Source organism: Emys orbicularis, chromosome 19, assembly GCF_028017835.1.
Source record: "Emys orbicularis isolate rEmyOrb1 chromosome 19, rEmyOrb1.hap1, whole genome shotgun sequence".
Classification (NCBI taxonomy): domain Eukaryota; kingdom Metazoa; phylum Chordata; order Testudines; family Emydidae; genus Emys; species Emys orbicularis.
This window is the reverse complement of record NC_088701.1, coordinates 4,417,682-4,441,598: the sequence shown is the minus strand read 5'-3', so window position 1 is coordinate 4,441,598 and position 23,917 is coordinate 4,417,682. Positions and strand designations below refer to the sequence as shown.

Sequence of the window (23,917 nt, the reverse complement as noted above, 5' to 3'; positions counted from 1 at the left end):
CCTTCCCCTGGTCTCTTCTAATGGGAAGGGGTGGGAGATGTTGATGTCATGCCATATCTACAGCAGGGCTCCCGGGTCATATCCTGTGCATATTGCTTTGCTTATTGTCTAGTTGAAGACAGAGGAGAATTGGATCAGAGACTCTGCCACCACCAATTTGCAATATTTCACCCTTCACCATCATCCTAGCTGGGATGTCCCATTGAGGGTTAGATACTGAAAGATGGGTGGACCACGGGATTGAGAATGGGCGATGGAACTTTTGAAATCACAGTGACTGGTTCTGCTCCATCTTGTACCAAGATACATGTCCCCATCTGACGACCGTCCCAAAGCCTGTGTGAAATAGGGGCTGCTAATCCCAGCCCATTCAGAGCAGGACAGGTCCCTGCAATGACAAAGCCCGCCCACCTGGTACGTAGCGACAGGGGAGAAAAGCAAGACAACGCCCTAAAGAAAAAAGCCATGGAGATCTCGGACTGTAGAAAGAGGCTATCATGAAACAACCCATGATGGGGGCTGATGGCTCAGATCCTCCATGGAGTTAGGCACCAAACTCCCGTTGGTTTCAATCGGTTAACGACGTCCCTCTCTTCTCTCTTTATTTTCTCAGTCCTCTACCGGATCTTCACCGTGGGTCACAAACTGGAACCAGTGTCTAAGACAGTGATTGTGGAGTTTGAGGTGAGGTGGCTGTTCTGAGTGAGCCCGTGGGGGGATAGGTGGGTTTAGCCACTTGTCTGGGTAACGCACAGCAATTTATTGTGACTGAGGAGGATGCATAGACACAATTCGTGTAGCAGCAATGTGGTATGGCCAGGAGAAAAGCAAATGATTGTCTGAGGTCCCTCCTTGCAAACCTCTGGCGTCCAAATTCTCCCCCAGTCATTAGGGAGGTAGCCAGCTAGCTCTTGGGGGAAGTCCCGCGGTTCTGCAATGGTGTTAACGCTTGAGGAAAGTTGCGTGGAGTTCTTTGGGAAGAGCCAGGCAGGTGCTTGTCTGGGAAGGCTGAAGACAAGGAGCCCCTGCAAGGAGCCCTTTGAAGGACGTGTAAAGTGGTGGCAGGAACAGGGCTTATAGCTCCAGGCGTTAGTCCTGTTAAGGCCCTTTCCACTGGGCTTTATGGTCCATAAAATAAAGTAAATCAGCTGCAATCCCCTGGGCAATAATCCCCTGGGGTTTTCCTCACCTCAGCCAGCTGGGAGTGGAGAGAACACATCTGTCCCTTCAGTTCCTATTTGACTCGGTTTCCCCTTTCTTTGACACTCTGCCCTGAGCAGCAGCATAACCAGCTGGGGCCTTGCGATGGGGAGCAGCTGTGGCTGGCAGAGCGACACAGCCCTTGGGGTAGCTCCAAGGTTTGCAGATAGCTCAGGGTTAAGCCTGGCGTCTGCAAGATTCTGCCGTGGAGGCTCTTCAGTCTTCCGAGCTTCTTCCTTGAGTTCTTTGGTGGCCTCGCTGAGCCAGGTCAGGAGAGATTAGTCGGTTTTTCCCGTGTCTCTGGCTAGTTAAGAAATTCAAACCAATCAGTGGAGTCCAGACTGTTACATGCTATTGTTGGAAGTATGGAGAACCCTCCACTGGCCCAGGAATGTAAACATGGCAGATGATGTTGTTAAGAGCAATTAACAGCATTTTTCTCCCTAAACTCTCAACTTGTTTCCTTTCCAGACCCCTGAGTCCATTATTGTCAAGCAGATTCCCATCTCCGCCCCCTTGAAATCAGGCATCTTCTCCCTGAGCCACCCCTTGCCGGAGATTATCAGGTAGATTGCCCTGATGTTACTATGCCTGGACGGAGCAGAGCTTTGCAGGAATTGGGCAGGGAAGCAGAAGGGATGATGTGGAGCTAGTTCAGGGGTTCTCAAACTGGGGGTCGGGACCCCTCATGGAGTCGCGAGATTATTACATGGGGGGTTGTGAGCTGTCAGTCTCCACCCGAAACCCCGCTTTGCCTCCAGCATTTATAATGGTGTTAAATATATACAAAAGTGTTGTTAATGTATAAGGGGGGGTCGCACTCAGAGGCTTGCTATGTGAAAGGGGTCACCAGTTCAAAAGTCTGAGAACCCCTGAGCTAGTTACTGTGTGTGGCCCATCAGCTAGATCATCTCCTACAGGCATTTCCAAGTGACATGGAGAAAAGAAACTCTCCTGCCACATACCCAGTCTTGGCATAATTTGATTTGTATTTGTTATAGTTTTGATGGATAATTATGTTTATTCGTAAGACTTTTTTTCCAGTTTCGATCACTTCAAATGCTCAGTTGTGCAAAAATAAATTATGGGTTTTTATCATCCCCCATTCTGATTTTTAGCACTTTAAATTTTCACAGGTGGGGGAAAACATGGTGGGCGGGATCTGACAATACTTGTTTAATGACAGTAGACACTTAGATTGAAAAAAGCAAAAAGCTTTATAGCCATTAAAACCCAAATTGTCAACATCGTATGGCCAAATACACAAAGTATAAAGACTTAAATCAAACTGTAGTAAGTTCTCAAGCTGCATTTTTCTTGCTTTGCCTATCTGTAAATTTAGATATTATTGATGTAAATGTGTTTTTGTCGGTATGCATGTGCACAGTGAAATCAATGACACGTATCGATAAAAAACTAATCTTTCCAAGTCTACACAGACACCAGAATGAAGCTGCACTGTCTTCCTTGCCATTACTCCTGATTTATTCCAGAATATGTGGAGGCAAGATTAGGCCCTGTTGGCCTGTTTTTCAAAAGTGCTGAGCACCCTACCTCCCATTCTGTGGGATTTATGAATGCTCAACTACTCTGAAAATTATGTCAGTGAGCTAATGAGCGAGGGGCCTGATTTTGATATGGATCGGAGTTTCCTTAAGTTTGGGGTTGTTTGGATTGAGGGTTTTGGTCCAGGCAGACTGTAGAAACAAGTGCCGGCCACAAAGTTTAGATCCAAATTTCTCAAACCTTGCTGGCCAAAGATTGAGGGGGTTGTGGATCAAATGTTTTGTTCCAAGTCCCTATCTCTAGTTCTGGTTCATGAAAACATCAAGGTGCAGAAAAAAATGACTTGTATGAGGTTCCCTGTCGTTTCCTGAAGACGGCTTGAGTTCCATGTATGGCTCAGATTTAGCTTCAGGAGCCGATAAAATTACTGGAGAAACAAGTGAGCCAGGTGGGCCTTGCGAAATGTGTGTGTTAAGTGCATTCAGTGTTCCTTCTTATTTCCTTCCTCCAGTCTGGGAACCTGGAAGATCACGGCCAGGTATGAAGACTCCCCTCAGCAGACCTTCAGTGCGCAATTTGATGTTAAGGAGTACGGTAAGAATCCAGCACCCACCGGGCCCAGGCTCAGGGAGCGGGTCTGTCTCTACTCTCCTGACACCATCTTGGAGCAGACTCTCCATTCGGCTTGGCTTTGCTGGCAACCCACCCTCTCCTACAAGCTCAATTTTCTCTTCTTCCCCTCTTGTTTCTCCAGTGTTGCCGAGTTTTGAAGTCATATTGGAACCGTCTGAGAAGTTTTTATACATCGATGGCAATGAAGACTTCAGGGTTTCTATCACTGCGAGGTGAGTCTGTGAGCGGGTGGAAGGGATCAGCTGAGTGGGGTAGCAACCACAGGTTTTAGTGCAGAAAGAAACCTAAGTCTTGAACTCCCATAATGCACCGTAGCCATGATGGTCCCCTGCTCCTTACCATGGTGGATCATGGGAGATATAGACCAACCAAGGAGCTGGGCCTATAGAGGAGAATGGTGCATTAGGCCATAATATTCTGCAATAGGTTTTCTTGTGGCTTCTCTTCATAGAATCATGGAATATCAGGGTTGGAAGGGACCTCCGGAGGTCATCTAGTCCAATCCCCTGCTCAAAGCAGGACCAATCCCCAACTAAATCATCCCAGCCAGGGCTTTGTCAAGCCTGACCTTAAAAACCTCTAAGGATGGAGATTCCACAACCTCCCTAGGTAACCCATTCCAGTGCTTCACCAGCCTCCTAGCGAAAGTTTTTCCTAATATCCAACCTAAACCTCCCACACTGCAACTTGAGACCATTACTCCTTGTTCTGTCATCTGGTACCACTAAGAACAGTTTAGATCCATCCCCTTTGGAACCCCCTTTCAGGTAGTTGAAAGCAGCTATCAAATACCCCGTCATTCTTCTCTACTGCAGATTAAACAATCCCAGTTCCCTCAGCCTCTCCTCCTAAGTCATGTGCTCCAGCCCCCTAATAATTTTTGTTGCCCTCCGCTGGACTCTTTTCAATTTTTCCACATCCTTTTTGTAGCGTGAGGCCCAAAACTGGACACAGTACTCCAGATGAGGCCTCACCAATGTCGAATAGAGGGGAACGATCACGTCCCTCGATCTGCTGGCAATGCCCCTACTTATACAGCTCAAAATACCGTTAGCCTTCTTGGCAACAAGGGCACACTGTTGACTCATATCCAGCTTCTCATCCACTGTAACCCCTAGGTCCTTTTCTGCAGAACTGCTTCCTAGCCATTCGGTCCCTAGTCTGTAGCAGTGCATGGGATTCTTCTGTCCTAAGTGCAGGACTCTGCACTTGTCCTTGTTGAACCTCATCAGATTTTTTTTGGCCCAATCCTCTAATTTGTCTAGGTCCCTCTGTATCCTATCCCTACCCTCCAGCGTATCTACCACTCCTTCCAGTTTATTGTCATCTGCAGTCCATCCCATCCTCTAGATCATTAATGGAGATATTGAACAAAACCAGCCCCAGGACCGACCCTTGGGGCACTCCACTTAATACTGGCTGCCAAGTAGACATGGAGCCATTGATTACTACCCATTGAGCCCGACGATCTAGCCAGCTTTCTATCCACCTTATAGTCCATTCATCCAGCCCATACTTCTTTAACTTGCTGACAAGAATACTGTGGGAGACCATATCAAAAGCTTTGCTAAAGTCAAGGAATAACACATCCACTGCTTTCCCCTCATCCACAGAGCCAGTTATCTCGTCATAGAAGGCAATTAGGTTAGTCAGGCATAACTTGCCCTTGGTGAATCCATGCTGACTGTTTCTGATCACTTACCAATCCTTATCTCCTGCAGGTACCTATATGGGAAAAAACTTGATGGCAATGCCTTTGTCCTCTTTGGGGTGAAGGTGGATGATGAGAAGAGGAGTATCCCGCAGTCTCTCAAGAGAATCTCGGTAATTCCTGTTCTCGGCTGTGGGGGGGAGGGATTCACGCCTCCTGGGGAACTGCGTGGGTGAGGTCATGAAACTCTCTCTCCCTCTCTAGATAGAAGACGGAGACGGGGAAGCAACACTGACCAGAGCGATGCTGCGGGCTCGGTTCGCCAACCTGCATGAACTGGTTGGCCACTCGCTCTATGTCTCTGTCACCGTTTTGACAGAATCTGGTGAGCATCAGCAATAAGTGCAAAGCCAAGTGCTTTATTCCCGGGGTGTTCCAAACCGGTGCCGAGTGCAGTTCAAGGTGTTGATTTAGATGCATAAAGCCCTATCTGCGTAGGGTTCTGCAGATCTTAAAGACTGCAGGCCAGATTCTGATCTCATTCGCTCTGGGGTAAACCTGGTGTGAGGGTTGCTTCCCCCTCCAGGGTGCCACCTGATGTATTGGAGTACCACTGAGCCTGACTGTTCCACCAGCCTGGGCTCCCTTACACTGTTCTGCTGAGCCAGGCCCTCTCAAGCCTCCTCCAGCACAGACACAGGTAGGGACACGACCAGCTGCAGAAAGACAGACATTGAAATCAGCACTGCACGGGAAGGCTTCAGCTAAGGAATTTCCCAGCACTCAAGTGCACACCCCCCCTGGAGTGTAAACCCAAAATTGTACTGTCTTGCACAGCACAGAGAACTGTACAGCGTAAGCCCTGAAATCCGCCCCCTCCCTCAATGTGGAGGACGATATGCACAGCTTTTTGCTCCCCAGTTATGAATTCCACAAACTGGATTTAGAGAAAACAAAACCAAGTTTATTAACTACAAACGATAGATATTAAGTGTTTATAAGGGATAGCAAACAGATCAAAGCAGATTACCCAGCAAACAAAACAAAAATGCAACATAAGATCAGATACTAAAGAAACTGGTTACAAGCAGTAATTTCTCATCCTAAATGTTGTTTTAGACAGATTGCAGAGTTTTTTGAAGGCAAGCTGCTCTTGCTAGCAGCTTCAAACTCCAGGTATTTCTTTCACAGGCCAGACACACTCTAGCCTGAGTTCAGTCCCGTCTTCCCCAGATCAGTCTTAGGTGTTTTCATCAGTGATCTTGGGTGGGGATTCAGTGAAGAACCGACCCTGATTATCTCACTTCCCTGCCTTAAATAGGTTTTACACATGGTGGGAATCCTTTGTCTTCCAGTGTGATTCCCACCCTTGGCCAGTGGAAAAGTACTAATTTTATTATGGAGTCTAGTATCAGGTGACTTAATCACATGACCCTGCAGCCATAACTCAAAGTCCATTTGCAGCATCCCAGGAAGATGGGAGATTACCCTCTTCAAAGTCCTATTGTTCTCCCTAATAGTCTATTGACTTGTATCCAGCTAGCCAGCCAGACTGTTTGCATTTTGTCTGGTGAGCGTTGTCCAGGTGCAAACACTTTTGTAGTACAGATGTATAGTAAATGTTCCTAACTTAAGATACAAAAATGATATATGCATACAAATGCGATAATCATATTCAGTACATCATAACCTTTCCAATGATATCTCACAAGACCCATCTTGCATAAAACACATCTTAGTTATGCTGTAATCATATAATAACAATATTTCTATGAAGAATATGGGGTGTAGTGTCACACCTGGAGTAATTCCAGATTTACACCAGCGAAAGTAGCTTGAAACAGTTGGCCCTTTGTTTTCTGTGCATTGCACCTTTCCATTTCTAAGAGCTCTGGGTCAGCTCTTAGGGATGGTCTAGGCATACTTACTTCTGCCTCAGTGTGGGGGATGGACTAGATGACTTCTTGAGCTCCCTTCCAGCTCTACATAGCTATGATTTCTAAACGTTCCCTGCAGAGGGAGCAGCCATTCTGTTCCGAGCAGCTGTAACTTGTTAATGACGAAACTAGTAGCTGAAAGCCTGTGCCATTGCACGGGTCTGGCAATTGGGCCAAGTAATCCAAACAACCAGTGACATTACTGAATGCAAATTAGTAGTAGAGTAAAGGTGGTGATTGGTTGGTTGAGCTGTGTCTGATATCACAATGGTCTAGAACTCTTGGCATGGCACATGCCTTACTGGAGTTGTACACCAGCCTGATAAAGTCAAAATGGCTGGGGACTTAAAAATTGACCTGTAACGGACTTCAAATCCTGGTGACGATTGAACCTGGTGATATTGTAACTAAAAAGAGCCCTTCTCTTGTTTGTATAGCTGCTTCCATCACTTCACACAGACGCAACAGACGTTCTAGGCTTCAGAGTGGTACATGGACAGAATGAAAGTCCTGGAATCTTATTATATAGATACACACACACTGTGCTCTCTCTCTCTCTCTCCAGAGACTTTGTTTTTGTTCTTTCTTGTTGCTTCTTTAAAAGCTAAAATAAGTAGTTTTAGCATGAAAGGGGCTGATTCTGTTTTCACTGCTATAGTGCCACTGACTATAGGGGAGTTATTCCTGATTTATACTGGCATGAGAACAGAATCAGGGTCAACGTCCTGCAGTAATGCCAACCCCTAATGTGCAAAAATCACAAGTCAGTCCTCCCACTCCCAAAATCAAGAGATCATATTAAAAAATCATGAGGTTTTTTTTTAAAATAATGAACTTTGGGTGCTTTTTCTTTCCCTCCTGGCTTTTGAGGTGTTAGATCACACTTGGGACATGTTTTCAAGCTTTTCTCTGCAACCAGGAGGGTTAGAAACTTATTTCTTCTTTTAAACGACAGCTGAGATTCTCATGCCATATGGTGATTCTAGCAGCTGTGGCTTGAAGACAAGGAATTAAAACAGGAGACTCATGATCAAATCAGAAGAATCAGCAGCACTGAATCAACGTCTGACCATGGCCTATTCCTTGTGTTTTACCCTTAAGGACAAAATCTGTATTGCCTCGCTCAGTTTTAATTGACCCATGGCTTCTCTCTGCAGGCAGCGACATGGTGGAAGCGGAGAGAACCGGAATTAACATTGTGACGTCTCCCTATCAGATCCACTTCACAAAAACACCCACGTACTTCAAGCCGGGGATGCCCTTTGAACTCATGGTAATATCTCTTCTTCTGGATCATGCCCACTGTTGCCTGAGGTGTATAGACAGGAGAGAACTATGAGTACTAGGGTGATGAGGGTGGTATAAGAACTTAGACCAGAAACAAAGGGCCACATTCCGATCTCAGTTACAGCAAGCTAATTCCAGTGTGACTCCACTAAATGCAATGGAATCACTCTAGATTTACACCAGACTAACAAGAGCAGAGTCTGGCCCAAAATCTGACAGCAAATACAGGGTGTGGAATGGCACCTAGCTACAGGCTTGGCCCAAAATGTGCCCTGGGGTCACTCGTGTACTGCGGGATAATATTCCCTGGACTGTGTTAGTTGCTGGGGCTTCAGGCTTTTCTGACTGTAGAGGGGAATTGGGCACAGGTGAGGAGTTCCAAAGAGGGGGGGCATTTGCAGAAATAGGGGGCAGAGGGACCATTGCGGATAGGAGGATGTGGGGGAATTTCAAAAGTGGCACTGACAGAATGATTCTTCTCCCAGCGAGTTAGGCTGCATTACAGGGGGAGAAATATTATGCTCCTAAAATTCGGAACCAATCAGCCTCAGTCCTCTTGTCCGCAGAGAATATGGTTTGGGGTCCCACGCTCCTCTGGGGCTGAAGGGTTTGTGAAGGGAATTTAGTATTTTTCTGTCAGCAGGCGCGTAAGACTCTAAATTAGCAGAGAACTGAAGCAATTACCTTTGGCTGCAGACCAAAGGTGCATAAACGTGTAATCGATGACCACAGTAGTGAGCAGGTTAAGTCCCTTTCTTATCTGGATATTTGCTTTACATACAGTGGTGAATGGGATAAACATAAAAAGGAGTCAAAGGGCTGAACCATAAGATCCATGCAAGTAGCTGTTTGTTTTTCTTGTGTGCATGGGGGTAATTTAATTGCACAGGCTCCCTGAATGCTTAGGGCTAACCTGGATGCTCAGATTTTGTGTGGAAATTTGGGGCTGGAAAGATCTTAGGTCCGAGGTGCTGACTTTCTGATTTCCCGGGGGTGCTCGACCCCCCGCTCTGTCCCAGGCCCTGCCCCCACTCCACTCCTTCCCCAAGGCCCCACCCCACATCTTCCCTCCCCTGCTCTGCCTGCCTGCTCCTCCCCCTCCCCCCCAGCACCTCCTGCCCACTGCTGAACTGATCCTCAGCGCTGGGAGGGAGGGGGAGGAGCTAATCAGTGGGGCCTGCCGGTGGGTGCTGAGCACCCACTTTTTTTTCCCCATTGGGTGCTCCAGTACCGGAGCACCCACAGAGTCAGTGCCTATGCTTAGGTCGTTAGAGGTAGTGCAAAATACATTCTTGGGGAGAATACTTGATCTTCTTAACTAAACCCCAGCTGATTTACATAGGACAGAGGTTGCTGAATATTGTACATCAGCCAAAGCCCAATATGTAAGGGTTGGTGTCAGAGTAGGAATGAATTTACGTCGCCTACCAAGGTTATGTTTGGAGCAATAGCGTAATAGGTTTAAACCTTTAAAATGCCCTTGGCTTTTGCAAGGCCATTGATCTCTGCAGTCTTGAGGGGTTCAGACCCAGGTCTAGTCAGCACTCGAAGGATATGTCTAGACTGCAGTCACGGGGTGCGACTGGAGCTCTAGCTGACATCGCTGAAGTAGCTTCCATCACCTAGCTTGGGTCCAGGAACAGTGAAACCGCGGCAGCGCTAGCTATACAGTCCCACCCTGGACAATTACTCACGGGGCTAGCCCGCGCTGATGCTCACGCTGCCTTGGCTTCACCGTTCCAGGACCCGGGCGAGTGAGATTAAAGCTAGTGTGGGTACGTCAGCTCGAGCTGCGTTCACACCCTGTGACTGGGTAATGCTGACAACCAGGGTCTGTCGGTGGGCAGGATCAAACCTGGGATCTCTGGAGCTCAATACATGAGCCGCTATTGCATGAGCTAAAAGCCACATGGCACTTAGCTAAGGCTGTAGTAGACTCATTCATCGCTAAGTGATTTAGGTGCCACTAGAGGAGCACAGGGCACCTCAGCCAGCCGGCACGGCGTGCGTACAACTGCAGCCTAGACATCCCCTAAGTCAGAGTGTGAAAACTTTAATTAACCTCAGAGTTGAAGATATTTGTAACCAACTGGATACGACAGATGTTAGCGCAACAAATATGTCTCCCTGGCTCCCTTATTTAAAGAGCATCCATAGATTCAAGAAATATTTGGAAGTCTTGACTACCTGGCTTGACTACTCCAAACAACTCTACTCCCATCCACTTCCTGTGTGTTAATTGCCACTTGAGAAATAAATGGCTATCTCCAATCTTGGCTCAGAAGCCTTTTGACTCATTAGCTCAAAAAGCAGAATATTTGTTGGCAGTGATCGTGTTTTGGTTAGATGGGCAGTTGCCTTATTTGCCTGGGGCCAAAACAAGAAAAGACTAGTGTGACATTAATTTCCTCTCTGGCCTACATGAATCAATTTATTGTATTAATTTTTGTATATTGTTTTGTTGGGTATATAAAAGTGTAAACTGAATTTAGGAGCAGGGTTGAAGTTGTGGTTTTTATATTTTTGTATGCTTGTAGTTTTTAAAATGTGTGTGCATTTTGTGGTGTGATACAGCAGATCACTGAGGCCCCATTCCTCAAAGTTATTTAGATGCCTAATTCCCATTGAAATCCATGGAAGTTAGGCACCTAAATACCTTTGAGGCTATGGACCTGAGATGCTGTACATGCGATTTGATTTGAAGTTAGGATGCAGGGAGCGCTGCATCCCTTGTTTGATGCATCCCTTTTTGATCGTGCCTCTCAGGTCTACGTCACAAACCCCGATGGCTCCCCAGCCCCCCGTGTCCCAGTACAGGCCGAAGGATTCCCGTCGACTGCGTCGACCCAGGGAGATGGAACTGCCAAGCTGATTATAAACATGCCCGGGGATAAGCAGCAGGTTCCCATCACGGTGAGTAACCTTCAAACACTGAGGCTGAGCTAAGTACTATATGCACCCAGAGGGCAATGCCCTGTTGGTGGCGTTCACTCCCCTCTCATGCACTAAGCAGGAGGATAACTGAGCTCTGTGCATTCCACCTGTGCCTGGGGTCAGTTTCCTGTATGCCATTTGGTTTTGGAGATGCTCCGATCACCATGTAACCAATGCTCTATCGTGGGTCCAGAAGAAATCCCAGAAAACATTGACATGGGCATAGGCAGGTCCAGATTAGTCCCCTTGCCACACTGAAGGTACCCACCATGCAGCAAAGGAGCCTGTGGACAGCGTATGGCTACTGAGTGTGAAGACCCTGTGAGGTGACACCAGGCTCAAGCTGCAAAGCCCAAGAGAACACTGGATCTATCTGTGTCCGGCCGCTTCAGGAGAGAGTCCCTCTTTATATTCATCTCCCCCCTCCTGCAAGGGGCAAGGCAGGCTCCTCTGTTCAGGGACATGTTCTCTGACAGTCCAGAAATCTGGAGTCCCAGCAGGACTGTGCTGAAGCCACAGGCCAGTTAAAAGTGGCACTTGGTGTTTCCCTGAGGTGTCATGCCTAGAATGGCTGTTAGCAGCAGAATCCACCAACAATGGCGTCTCAGGGAAGCTTCCTTTGCTATTGCTCGTGGTGTGACCCAGCGTGAGGGGCTATAGACCCTAAGCTCACTCCCAGATTCAACTAAGATTTTATCTCCACCGCCCCTGCAGGTAAAAACTGCCCATCCCAACCTCCCAGCAAACCGCCAGGCCTCTAAGTCCATGGTGGCTGAAGCCTATCAGTCCCAAGGAGGGTCTCAAAACTATCTCCATCTGGCGGTGACGGCTTCTGACCTCAAACCTGGAGACAACTTACCTGTGAATTTCCACCTGAAGAGCAACAATCCAGCTGTTCTGAACCAGATCAAGTATTTCACCTACATAGTAAGTGCTGCGTCCCTGGGTACTGGGATCTCCTGGAATTTAAGCATCATCTGAGTTTCCACCTGTCCTTTAATATTCCCACTGCATGTAAGGAGAACCTGTAGCAGAGAATTCTTCCCGTCAGGCAGTATATTCATTGTGTGTGTAGCAGAGTGCGGCAGGGCCCCCTTGGCTTCTGCCTCTGCTAGGTTCACAAAGTCACTCTGAGACCCTGGGTTTAGTAACCACGGTGCACTGGTGCACTTTATTCTCAGGCTTGTTCCCACCACTGTTTCACCATGAACAAGTAACCCTCACTGTCTGCAGGCAGGAGGGAGGGGGAGCTACCTCCCTGCTTTCATTCCCTGCCTTTTTCCTTTTCTCCTGCTCTCCCCTGGTTTCCTTCCCCTGAGATTTTTATGCAGCCACAGTCTAATTAGGTAGCAGCTGTCTCCACCTCTCCAGTTAGGGCCAGGTTACCTCCAGCCTGTTCTAATTTGTTTCCCTAATGAGGAGTGGGCGTGACAGAGGGCTGAAGCTGCAACCCTTTGCCCAGCACCCTGTCGCAGTGTGAATTAAATAAAGTCAGCCATGGGGACGACCCCTTATCCACTTCTGGTTACTGACTCCAGGCCCTGTGATGATCAATAGAGCCCACTTCCTCCAGGAGCTGGAGATAGAACCCAGGAGTCCTAACAATAATCCCTCTGTACTCAACACTAAACCATACTTCCTCTTCGATCTGCAGATGGAACCAGGAGCCCTGACTCTCCCCGTGCACTCACTAGAGCAGGGGTGGGAAACTACGGCCCGCGGGTTGGATTTGGCCCCTCAGGGCTTTGGATCTGGCCCGCAGGATTGCCCCCTGTGGCCCTGCGGGCCCCGCATCGCTCTCAGAAGGGGCCGGCACCACTTCCCTGTGGCCCCCGGGCGGGGGGGCAGAGGGCTCCGAGCGTTGCCCTTGCCTGCAAGCACCGCCCCCCGCAGCTCCCATTGGCCGGGAAGGGGGAACCACAGCCAATGGGAGCTTCGGGGGAGGTACCTGGAGGCGCGGCAAGGGCAGCGCACGCAGAGCCCTTCCCCTCCTCAGGGGCCGCAGCGCTTTCTGGAGCGGCGCTGCGTGGGGCCAGGGCAGGCATGCAGGGAGCCTGCCCTGGCCCCGGTGCCCTCCTCTGCCACCCTGGAGCCGCTTTAGGTAAGCGGTGCCAGGCCGGAGCCCAAACCCTGCCTGCACCCCACCCCCCAACTCCCTGGCCTAAGCCCCCTGCCTGCACCTCGCACCCCTCCTGCACCCCAACCCCCTGCCCTGAGCTCCCTGCTGCACCCTGCACCCCTGTGCACCCCAACCCCCTGCCCTGAGCCCCCTGCCACACCCTGCACCCCTCCTGCACCCCAACCCCTGCCCCGAGCCCCCTCGTACACCCTGCACCCGAACCCCCTGTCCTGAGCTCCCTGCTGCACCCTGCACCCCTCCTGCACCTCAACCCCTGCCCTGAGCCCCCTACCGCACCCCACACCCCTCCATCCCAACCCCCTGCCTTGAGCCCCCTCCCACAGTCTGCACCCCTCCTGCACCCCAACCCCCTGCACTGAGCCCCCTGCCGCAGCCCGCACCCTTCCTGCACCCCAACCCCCGCCCTGAGCCCCCTTCCGTAGTCCACACCCCTCCACCCCAACCCCCTGCCTTGAGCCCCCTCATACACTCCGCACCCCCCTCTTCCCCAACCCCTTGCCCTGAGCCCCTTCCTGCACACCGCACCCCATCCAACACCCCACACTTCCTCCCGCACCCCAACCTCCTGCCCTGACCCTGCATACAATTTCCCCACCCAGATGTGGCCCTCAGCCCAAAAAGTTTGCCCACCCCTGCACTAGAGCAGGGATCTCCAAACTTTATGAGACGAGGGCCATATTAGATTTTTGAAGGGGCTTCGCAGGCCGAAGCAACTGCGAAAGAAATTAAATGTATGCAAATATATGCGAATATATGCAAAATCGTTAAAAAAACAACACTACTCTACTGTGTCAGTGTTGCATTAAATTCTAAATCAGGTATAAAAGTTAATCGATGCAGGTACTGTGAAATCACACAAAATATTTGTCAATACATTAAAAATCATTTCACATTATTTTTTTTATTTTTTTTCTAAAAACTCACACATTTGTATCATACGAATACTGTTTGGTTCTATTAGTGCTGTAGTTAAAATTTAACCATTATGAAATTGTTAATTTCCATCTTCTTTACTCCATTTATTGGAGATGTAATTAAGCATCTGGGTTGTATTTTTACTCTAAGGCAGGGGTCTGTGCCTGTTCGGCTGCAGCATCGATTCTCCCCTAAGTTGGCTCCCCTTTTGGGGGGACACTGGCTCCCAGAGCCACTCACCCCTCTGCACAGCTCAGCTGTGCTGCTGCCCCGTGTGAGCGGCTGCCGGCAGCCCCTCCCCCTGCCTGCTCAGCTGTTCGCTTCTCCCCTGTTGGTTGGAGGGCCGGACAAATGGAAGCCCCTGGCCGGATCCGGCCCACGGGCCGTAGTTTGGAGACCCCTGCACTAGAGCATATTTCCTCTTAGAGCTGGGGATGGAACCCAGGAGTCCCTGCTGTCAGTTCCCTGTTCTAAACACTAGACTTCAGTGCTACATTTTCAGCACAGAGTAGTAGGTCAACGCTGTTATTTTTACAGATGGACAAATCAAATAATAAAGTTGCCATATAGCGCGGATATGAAGTATATTTGGCGAATGGGGTGGGGGAAAGGAGGGGTGGTCTCTGTTGGTGAAACATAAACAATACTCAGATTTGGGAATCAGATTTGGTGAATATTAGCAACACTGCCATTACAGCCTATTCCTGCAACACATGGATTTTAGCTTATTTTCCTCTCTCCGCTCAGATGTAAATGCTTATCTGAAAAGTTGCAAGTGACCGTCTCTTACTAGTAGAAAACAGGTGGATGGGAAGATTCATGGAATCTGAATCACCCATTCTGCTAACCCTTGTGGCCTTTAACAATCCACGTCTCATGTTTCCCTGTTAGATCCTGAATAAAGGGAAGATCATTCATGTAGGAAGACAGGCCAGGCAGGTGGGACAAAATCTGTTGACCATGTCCCTGCCCATCACTCCAGACCTCATCCCTTCATTCCGCATCGTGGCTTACTACCAAGTAGGAAATTCGGAGATTGTAGCAGACTCGGTCTGGCTGGACATCCAGGACACTTGCATGGGAACGGTAGGTTGATATTCAAGTTGGCCTTCTACATGTTAATTCCAATGAAGGTGTCATTACGAGGGAGTTTTTCCTAGCCTGAAAGTGCCGACTGACTCTCAAAAGGGACTCTAAAAATGGCACCGTGGGGCTTCTCATTGACTGTTTCCCAGCAAATTCTGAATCAGATTTGATCAGTTTACACATACAAAGATGTTCCCCAGTCCCCACAAGCCAATGCTGTCAACCCACTCTGGGGTACGGAAGTCAAGTTGTGGTTCCTTCTAGCTCAGCAATAAAGACTCTGTGGATTTTGGATTGAAGTGGATGGAGCTACACTGACTTGCACCAGCTGAGTATCTGGCTTTGTATCTGCACCATAACTAGCCATTTTGCTGATGAGGTGGCCGTCAGAATTGATTCCAGCTCCCTCTCCCAGGGCTGGGCTCGTTCTTTGGGGCTAACAGCAGTAAGATGCTTATTTTTGGCCCATGAATTCAGCAGATGTGACTCCAAATGCCTATAGGGGACCTGACTGTGATGTAACTACAATGCTGAGCTGCTGTAACTCCAGTTAATTGCTCCTAATTTACACCAGTGTGAGATTAGACTCAGGCCCACAGAGCAGATCCATTACAGTTCAAACTTTGTAGACTTCTCAGGGCTGCCTGAGGGACAAAGTCACCTTTCCATCATGGCTGGAACAAAGGGACTTCATGGACATTGTGTCTGATTCTGCTCTCAGTTTACACCAGCATGAATATGGAGTAACATATTCTGAAGTCAGTGGAGCTACTCCAGATTTACACAGCTGCCACTGAGATCAGAACCAGGCTTTCGGATGCTCAAGGAACAAGAGGTCTTACCTCCTTTTCTCCCATGTTTTGCAAAGGACGGGTTCTTAGCTGCTCCCTCTGCTTTAAAACAAAACCTCTCCCTTCACTCTCTTTCATACAGCTAGTGGTGAAAGGAGCCAGCAACGAAGACAGGAGAATCCATGAGCCGGGAACTCCAATGAAACTCAAACTGGAAGGAGACCACAAAGCTTATGTCGGCCTGGTGGCCGTGGACAAAGGGGTCTACGTTCTGAACAAAAAACACAAAATTACACAATCTAAGGTGGGGCATGAAAGATGTTGGTTGTAACTTGTAATGTTTTATAGCGGGAAATGCAGCTCGGCTCTTACCCTTGCTCTACGCCCCAAAGCGAAGTGAGCCTTTTGTTTGCAGACCTGCTGCTTGGGGTGTGAGCTCCACTGTACTTTAACTGAGCTGGGCCAGGCCAGGTCAGTACTTGGCTGGGAGACACCCAGTGAAACCCAGGGTACTGCAGGGAGCTGTTCTGGACACACTAAAGGACACCCTGCCCTTGGGACAGTGTTGACCCAGATGGTGCTGGGCTGTAGGGAACTGTGCGGGTGATGCAGTAGGGGGCGCTCTCCCTTCAGAGGCAGTTCTCACCCCAGTGCCCATGGTGGTGCTGTACATCAGGGAGTGGGGGTGTGCTCAGTAGGGGGCGCTCTCCCTCCCCAGTCTGAGCTGCACCCAATGCCCCAATGCGGCGCTAGGGGGCGCTGTGCTGCATTGAGTGGAGTGGGGGCTCAGCAGGGGGTGCTGTCCCCTCCCAGTCAGTGCTGAAGCCAATGTCCCAGTGCAACATTGGGGGGTGCTGTGCTGCAGGGAAAAGTGTTAGTGACTCAACAGAGGGTGGCTTTCTTCTGAGTCAGCGCTGGTCCCCGGACCCTATCAAGGTTTTAGGGGACGCAATGCTACTGAAACTGCCATTTGTCAGCTGACTTATCAAACAGAGGTTCTGGTCATTAAATGTCCTGTGACCCTTTCAACAAGGGTCAGGGCCCTGGTGCTCTGGCTGAATTCTAATTTGGGTATTTAATTTCTCTCTGCCTAACATCCTCCTCTGTCTGGGTTCAACTGGCTGCATAATTCTTTCTTTCTCCTCCTAAAATCGGTTGTGTTGCTGGTGCAGAATGGCTGTTGTGCTCCATGCCAGAGGTGGCTGCATTTCAGTGGGGACTGAGTTGCAATAAATCCTTTACTTACGGCTCAGATTTTGCTTTCATTTACACTGCTGCAAACCCATAGCTAGTCAAAGGAAGTCAGTGGAGTTACTGCAGATTGCACAGCTGTACCTGAAACCAGAATCTGGTCACAGCCTGTATAATACTTTGGGATCATGCTGGATGGCACCGTATAAATGGGAAGTGTCATTGTTAACAATAATCTCTCAACCATTGTGTTTGCACCTCACAGATCTGGGACTCCGTGGAGAAGAGTGACATTGGCTGTACAGCTGGCAGTGGAAAGAACAATCTGGGGGTATTTACGGATGCTGGATTGGCCCTGGAGACGAGCAATAGGATTTCCACAGTCCAGAGAACAGGTATCACTCTATAGAGCTGAACGGTTGCCATGAGCGATGGAGGAAGGGAGGAAAGAGTCAGCAAAGCAAGGCACAGTAACCTACAGCGTGAGCCCGGGGTAGGGACATCAGTCTAGCAGGGCAAATCCCACTGGAACGGCCTAGGAATGGAAATGTTGGGGTTACCGTGGGGGATGAGAATAAGGTCCTGAATTCCCACTGGCTTCCCACCTATTAAAAGAGGGATTAATTTTAAGGATGGGATGGTTCCGAGGATGGGATTCAAAGAGTTTCTCTTCTAGACCACTGGGTTTCTCCCACTTCCAAAGTATCTTTCTTCCCCCTGGCCTGGAAGGGACAGGCAGATGGCTGGTGCTTCTCTCTGACTCTCTCTGTCCCAGACTGCAGGCTTTGGGGGGCAGCGCGCTAGGAAGGAGGAAGGAATGAAGCCTCCTTCTCTCTCCTCTCTTTCTGGTTGCCCTGGCTGGCTGAGCATCTGCCCAACAGGTCTTATGTGGCCGGGACAGGAAGGAGCAATATGTTATGTGGCAAAATGGCTTTTCTGGTTTTCTGATTTCCCCCTAAATCAACGGGGTTCCACTCATTGAGCCATAGACCATTCTCGGAAATTTGGGAACTGACCGGATGCGGTGTTCGAAAGTTACCCTGTTACATCCAGACAGAAATGGCAGTAAGTTGAGTGTGAGGCCTCACTCGGTGGGTGGGTTTTATTTTCTGTTTCTCACTTCCTTCTGCAGATCCAGAGTGTCCCCAGCCAGCAAAACGCCAACGTCGCTCCGTTCAGCTCATTGAGTATAAGGCAATCAAAAGTAGGTACTAATCAGGGGGTTTGCTGTCCTTGGTCAAAGCAAGCATGCGAAGCAGGAATGTGATTCCCTAGTGTGACCAGTTTCATTCTGCTACAGCCTCCTGCCAGCTGCATTTCTTGTAACATGAGATGAGGGAGTCTGGATAGACTTCCATATGAGGAGAGATTGGAACTGGTCAATTTATAGAGGGGATGCGATAGAGGTATAGAAAATAATGAATGGTAAATTGCTCTTTGGGGCACGGACCGTCTCTCTGTTCTGTGTTGGTAAAGCCCCCAGCACTGTGGGGTTCTGGGCCATGACTGGGGACCCAAAGTGCTACTACTATTCAAATAACAACAACAGGTACATTGTTACATTACCCATATAAGCACAAGGAGACACTCAACCCATCTGAATGGTTTCTAATTAAGAATTTATAAAAGGAACTATTTTCATACACGATGCATAATTAACTCATAGTGCTCACCACCACAGGATTGTATTGAGGCCAAGGGCCTAGCAGGATTCAAAAAAGGATGAGCCATTTACATGGAAAAGGAGGATGTTCACCATTCCATAGGATAGGATTTTTTAAGAAAAGCTATACATCCTCATGCTTCAGGGCATGAGCCAACCTCTGATTGGGGTCAGGAAGGAACTTCACTGTGGGCAGGTAATTCCACTGTGGGGTTTCTTGCACCTTTCTCTGAAGCTGCTAGTGCTAGTGACTGTTAGAGACAAGATACTGGATTAGAGCAGAGTGCCAGTTCCTATGTTCCTTCTTTGGCCATGTCTAGTAGTAAATTAATGAGAGAGAGTGAGGACTAGAAGAAGCTTGGTAGGAATGACCTTCTGGCTTGTACATTTCAGCGGCAGATTACCAAGACCGGAAGCTGAAGAAATGCTGTGAAGATGGGATGTATGAGAACCCCATGGGGCACAGCTGCGAGAAGCGGGTTGGGTACATCCTGGATACGGATGAATGCAAGAAGACCTTCCTCGACTGCTGCAATTATATCAAGACCATACGGGACAGGCTGCAACGGGAGCTCCACTTGGAACTTTCAAGAAGCAAGTACCAGGGTTTCAATATCACTCAGAGGAGCAAGACTGGGGGAATTGTTAGAGAAATAAGACCACGCCAACCCTGCTCATGTTCACAGATCTCCCATGGGGGAGATGGGCATGAATGCAGTGGCAGCAATTCTGTTAGTGTTGCACCATGTTGATATGGGGACCCAGATGAGTCAGGGTAATAACCTCTTCACAGGTCACCACTGAGGTTCAACCTTTGTTTCTAAAGCACAGTCCTCTACCACTTGAGCTAAAGGGGTAACTCCCCTATCTAGGAATAGTAGTAGGCTCTTACCCTTTGCAGAATATCCAGTAGAGGGCACATATGTAGCACGGAGCCAGTGGCTTATACCAGTGTTATAGGAGCCCAGAAAAGGCTAGCTCATGGGGAAACAGCAAGGCAGGCATGGAGAGAAGAAGCCAAACTCCAATTCATGCTTTTCTGGGCTGGCAGCATCAAAACTTGGCTACGTCGGTCAAATCAGGGATGCTTTCACATCAGTTCTAGAGCAGGCCAACCCCCGAATCCTTTCAGGTTTGCCCCCATCCCAATCAATGTCACAGCAAAGCCAGACGGTCTGTGATTTGATTCCCCAGGTGACTTGGACGAAGATTTCATGTCCGACGAAGATATCACCTCAAGGAGCCAGTTTCCAGAGAGCTGGCTGTGGCAAGTGGAGCAGCTGACTGAGCGACCAAATGAACTGGGGTAAGAGCATGTGGCCGTGTCACTCCCATTCATCAAAGGGCCACATTCAGACGTGGTATGGTGTAGCTCCCACTGAAGTCAGTGTCTCTCCACAGCAAGATCCCCAGTGGAGCCGGCTGGAGTATTTGTCATGAATTAGGGCCAGCATTCAGCAGCTGATCCATATTCATAGTCACTCCTAGATCTTAAGGCCAGAAGGGGCCATTAGATCATCTAGTCTCACCTTCTGTATAACAGAGACCAGAGAATTTCATTCAGTTACTCCAGTTTTGAGCCCATATTTAGGTACCTAAAAGAACTGGCCCAACTTCCAGAGGTGCTGAGCAGCCAGCGGTATCCCCTGGCTTCAGCCCTAATGAAAAACCAGGCTGCTGATTTAGGTGCTAGAATATGGATGTAGGTGTCTGGCTGTTTAGCATTGGCCTTTTATCCTGTTCGGGAACCATTCCTCATTTCTGTTTGTTGTTCAGGGTGTGTTATTGGGTTGCTGATGGTGATATTGATGGTGCTTTCTAATTGGACGGCTGAACCTTTTTTTTTTTTTTTTTTTTTATTAAAAGGTAAATGAAGTGATGGGTCAGGCCCCTCTCCACTGGAGTGGAATATAATTCCCCTGCTTGGAATTAGACCGGGACACTAGAACTAATATCCCTACCCTTGAGATTTTTAAAACAGATTGTGTCCTGTGGCTGGTGCAGAACTTGGACCACTGAGTTCCTCCTCAGAGATGGTTCTATATTTCAGTGGTTGGGTGAAGAAGGCTTTACCATGGATGTCAGTCCTAAGATAGAAGGTTCTAGACCGGGGCGGGCAAACATTTTGGCCTGAGGGCCACATCGGATTTCCAAAATTGTATGGAGGGCCGGCTGTGCCTCCCCAAACAGCCAGGTGTGGCCCGGTCCCCACCCCCATCCGACCCCCTCCCCCGCTTCTCACCCCCTGACAGCCCCTACGGGACTCCTGCCCCATCCAACCCCCCATTCCCTGTCCCCTTGTGCCCCCCCCGGGTCCCCTGCCCCATCCACCCCTCCCTGTGCCCTGGCCTCCCCCGGACCTCCGCCCCCGCCCCTGACTGCCCCCCACTGCCCCATCCAACTGCTCCTCGCATTACTGACTGCCCCCCCGGAACCCCTGCCTCATCCAACCACCCCTTCTCCCTGACTGCCCCCGGACCCCCTGCCCCTGACTGCCCCCCGCCGCCCCATCCAACCCCCCTCTCCTTCCTGACTGCCCCCCCGAGGACCCCTGCTCCCATTCAACCCCCCTGTTCCCCACCCTCTAACTGCCCCAATCCCTATCCACACCCCTGCCTCCTGACCACCACTCCCCGACCTCCCCTGCCCTCTATCCAACCCCCGCTGCTCCCTGCCCCCTTACCGCGCAGACTGGAGCACTGGTGGCTGGTGGTGCTACTGCCGTGCCGCCCAGATCATCAGGACAGGCAGCCACGCCATATGGCTGGAGCCAGCCACACCACCGCCCAGCACAGAGCACCGGGTCAGGCCGAGGCTCTGCAGCTGTGCTGCCCGGCAAGAGCTCGCAGCGCCGCCACCCAGAGCATTGCGCCGATGGAACAGTGAGCTGAGGCTGCAGGGGAGGGGTAACAGCAGGGGAGGGACCGGGGGCTAGCCTCCCAGGCCAAGAGCTTAAGGGCTAGGCAGGAGGGTCCCGCAGGCCAGATGTGGCCCACGGGCTGTAGTTTGCCCACCTTTGGTCTAGACCCTTAGCTGGGGAATGTCCATGAGTCCTAGCTCCTTCCTTCTGTAAAAGACTCTGTCTTTCTCTTTCCATGTAGAATTTCTTCCAAGACGGTGCCTATTTTCCTGAAGGATTCCATCACCACCTGGGAAGTCCTGGCTGTGAGCCTTTCAGAGACCAAAGGTGAGGAACACCCTAATGGGGAAAAGACCCCAGGCCACAATGGGCCTTGGAAACGTCACAGTGAGATGGAACAATCGAGGAGACAGACACATTTCAGGGCTAAAGTATAAGCCCCCCAGTCTCTGACCCTGGGTCTTTCCCCATTGCAGGGATCTGTGTGGCTGATCCCTATGAGATAACAGTAATGAAAGATTTTTTCATCGACCTCCGGCTGCCCTACTCTGTAGTGAGGAATGAGCAGGTGGAAATCCGGGCTATTCTCTACAACTATCGGGACCAAACAATTACGGTAAGCTCACCGCCTCATGGGGCTCTACAGTGGACCTGAGGTGTCAATGCTTTGACAGACAGTGAAACCAAAACAAAATGGTGGAAGGCTTGTTCTTCTAGGGCCTGATCCCTTTGGGGCTGGACACCCTTGTCTCCCATTGACCTTGTTGGGTGCTCAGCACCTTGAAGGATCAGGCTATGGAATCCACCCAGTTAAGACCATAAGAACGGCCATACTGGGTCAGACCAATGGTCCATCTAGCCCAGTATACTGTCTTCTGACAGGGGCCAGTGCCAGGTGCTTCAGAGGGAATGAACTGAACAGGTAATCATCAAGTGATCCATCCCTTGTTGCCTATTCCCAGCTTCTGGCAAGATTGCATGATATAGAGGGAGATAAAAAAATACCCTTCTGTCTGCCATTCTTCTCTGGTTGGGCCTCAAATCTGTGAGTAGGTACCAGGTTCAGAGCTTTCTGCTGACTCACACCAGTAGCCAGACCAGGTGGGTCTCATTACTTCCACTCAGGAACGCCACAGGCTGAGGGCCTCTCTGAGGCAGGACAGAACTAGAGGGGGTCCTGAAGGGCCTCTCAGGAAGGAGGTCAGGATACAGTCATGTGCGTTGTAAGTACAGTCCTGTCTGTTATTTATTAAGATTAAAGGCAAACTCCAGTCAGAGGGTGCATTTTGGATCAATGCCCTACAGTGTCATGGTGTGCAGAGTAGACTGCCCGCTCACGAATCTCTGTTCTCTTCTCAGGTCCGGCTGGAGCTGCTGCACAACCCAGTTTTCTGCAGCGCATCCACTTCCAAGGCTAAATACCAGCAGATCCTTGACATCAAAGCCAAGTCCTCCCTGGCCGTGCCATTAGTGATTGTCCCGCTGCAACTAGGATCTCACGACATTGAGGTCAAGGCAGCAGTGTTGCGCAGTTTTGTGTCTGATGGCGTGAAAAAGAAACTGAAGGTTGTGGTAGGTATCAGGTGACGGGATGGGGGGGATGTCTGCTGGAGGGCAAGAGGCTGGAGGCTAGATTGGCTGGCTTCTGGAATTGGTGCTGTACCTTTAGCTGTTAAATTAACACCCTGCATCTCCATCCTCATCCCACTTCCTCCCCTTCCCTGTGGCAACTACAGCAGGGCTGGGGCTGGCCTGGTTATCTTACACTCAGTCCTCTGAGCCGTCATATAAAAGACCTAGGGTCAGTTCCTCAGGCCCAGGGTCTTGCTCCTTGGACCAGTGGGTGCCGGAATCAGTGCACCCAGGGAGAACCTCATATCACTCGGCAGAGAGAGCTGAGCAAAGGAGCAGCATTGGTGGGTTGTGAAGGGCGTCCCACTGGCCTGCCCCAGGAGATCACTGCAATGCTGGGTGAAAGGAAGATCCTCCACTGAAGATCAGGGAGTAGAAAGGTCCTTCAGGGAGGTCACAGAGCAATGATGGAATGAATTGAGCTTCTCACTTCCTCGCCCTGCCAGACTCTGTAGGGCAGATTCATAAGAACATAAGAACGGCCATACTGG

At 49.7% G+C, this 23,917-nt stretch overlaps 1 pseudogene; it reads left to right on the top strand.

The window, feature by feature from the left end:
• Positions 1-23,917, top strand: part of LOC135891771 (complement C3-like) — a 154,390-nt pseudogene that overhangs the window by 105,836 nt on the left and 24,637 nt on the right.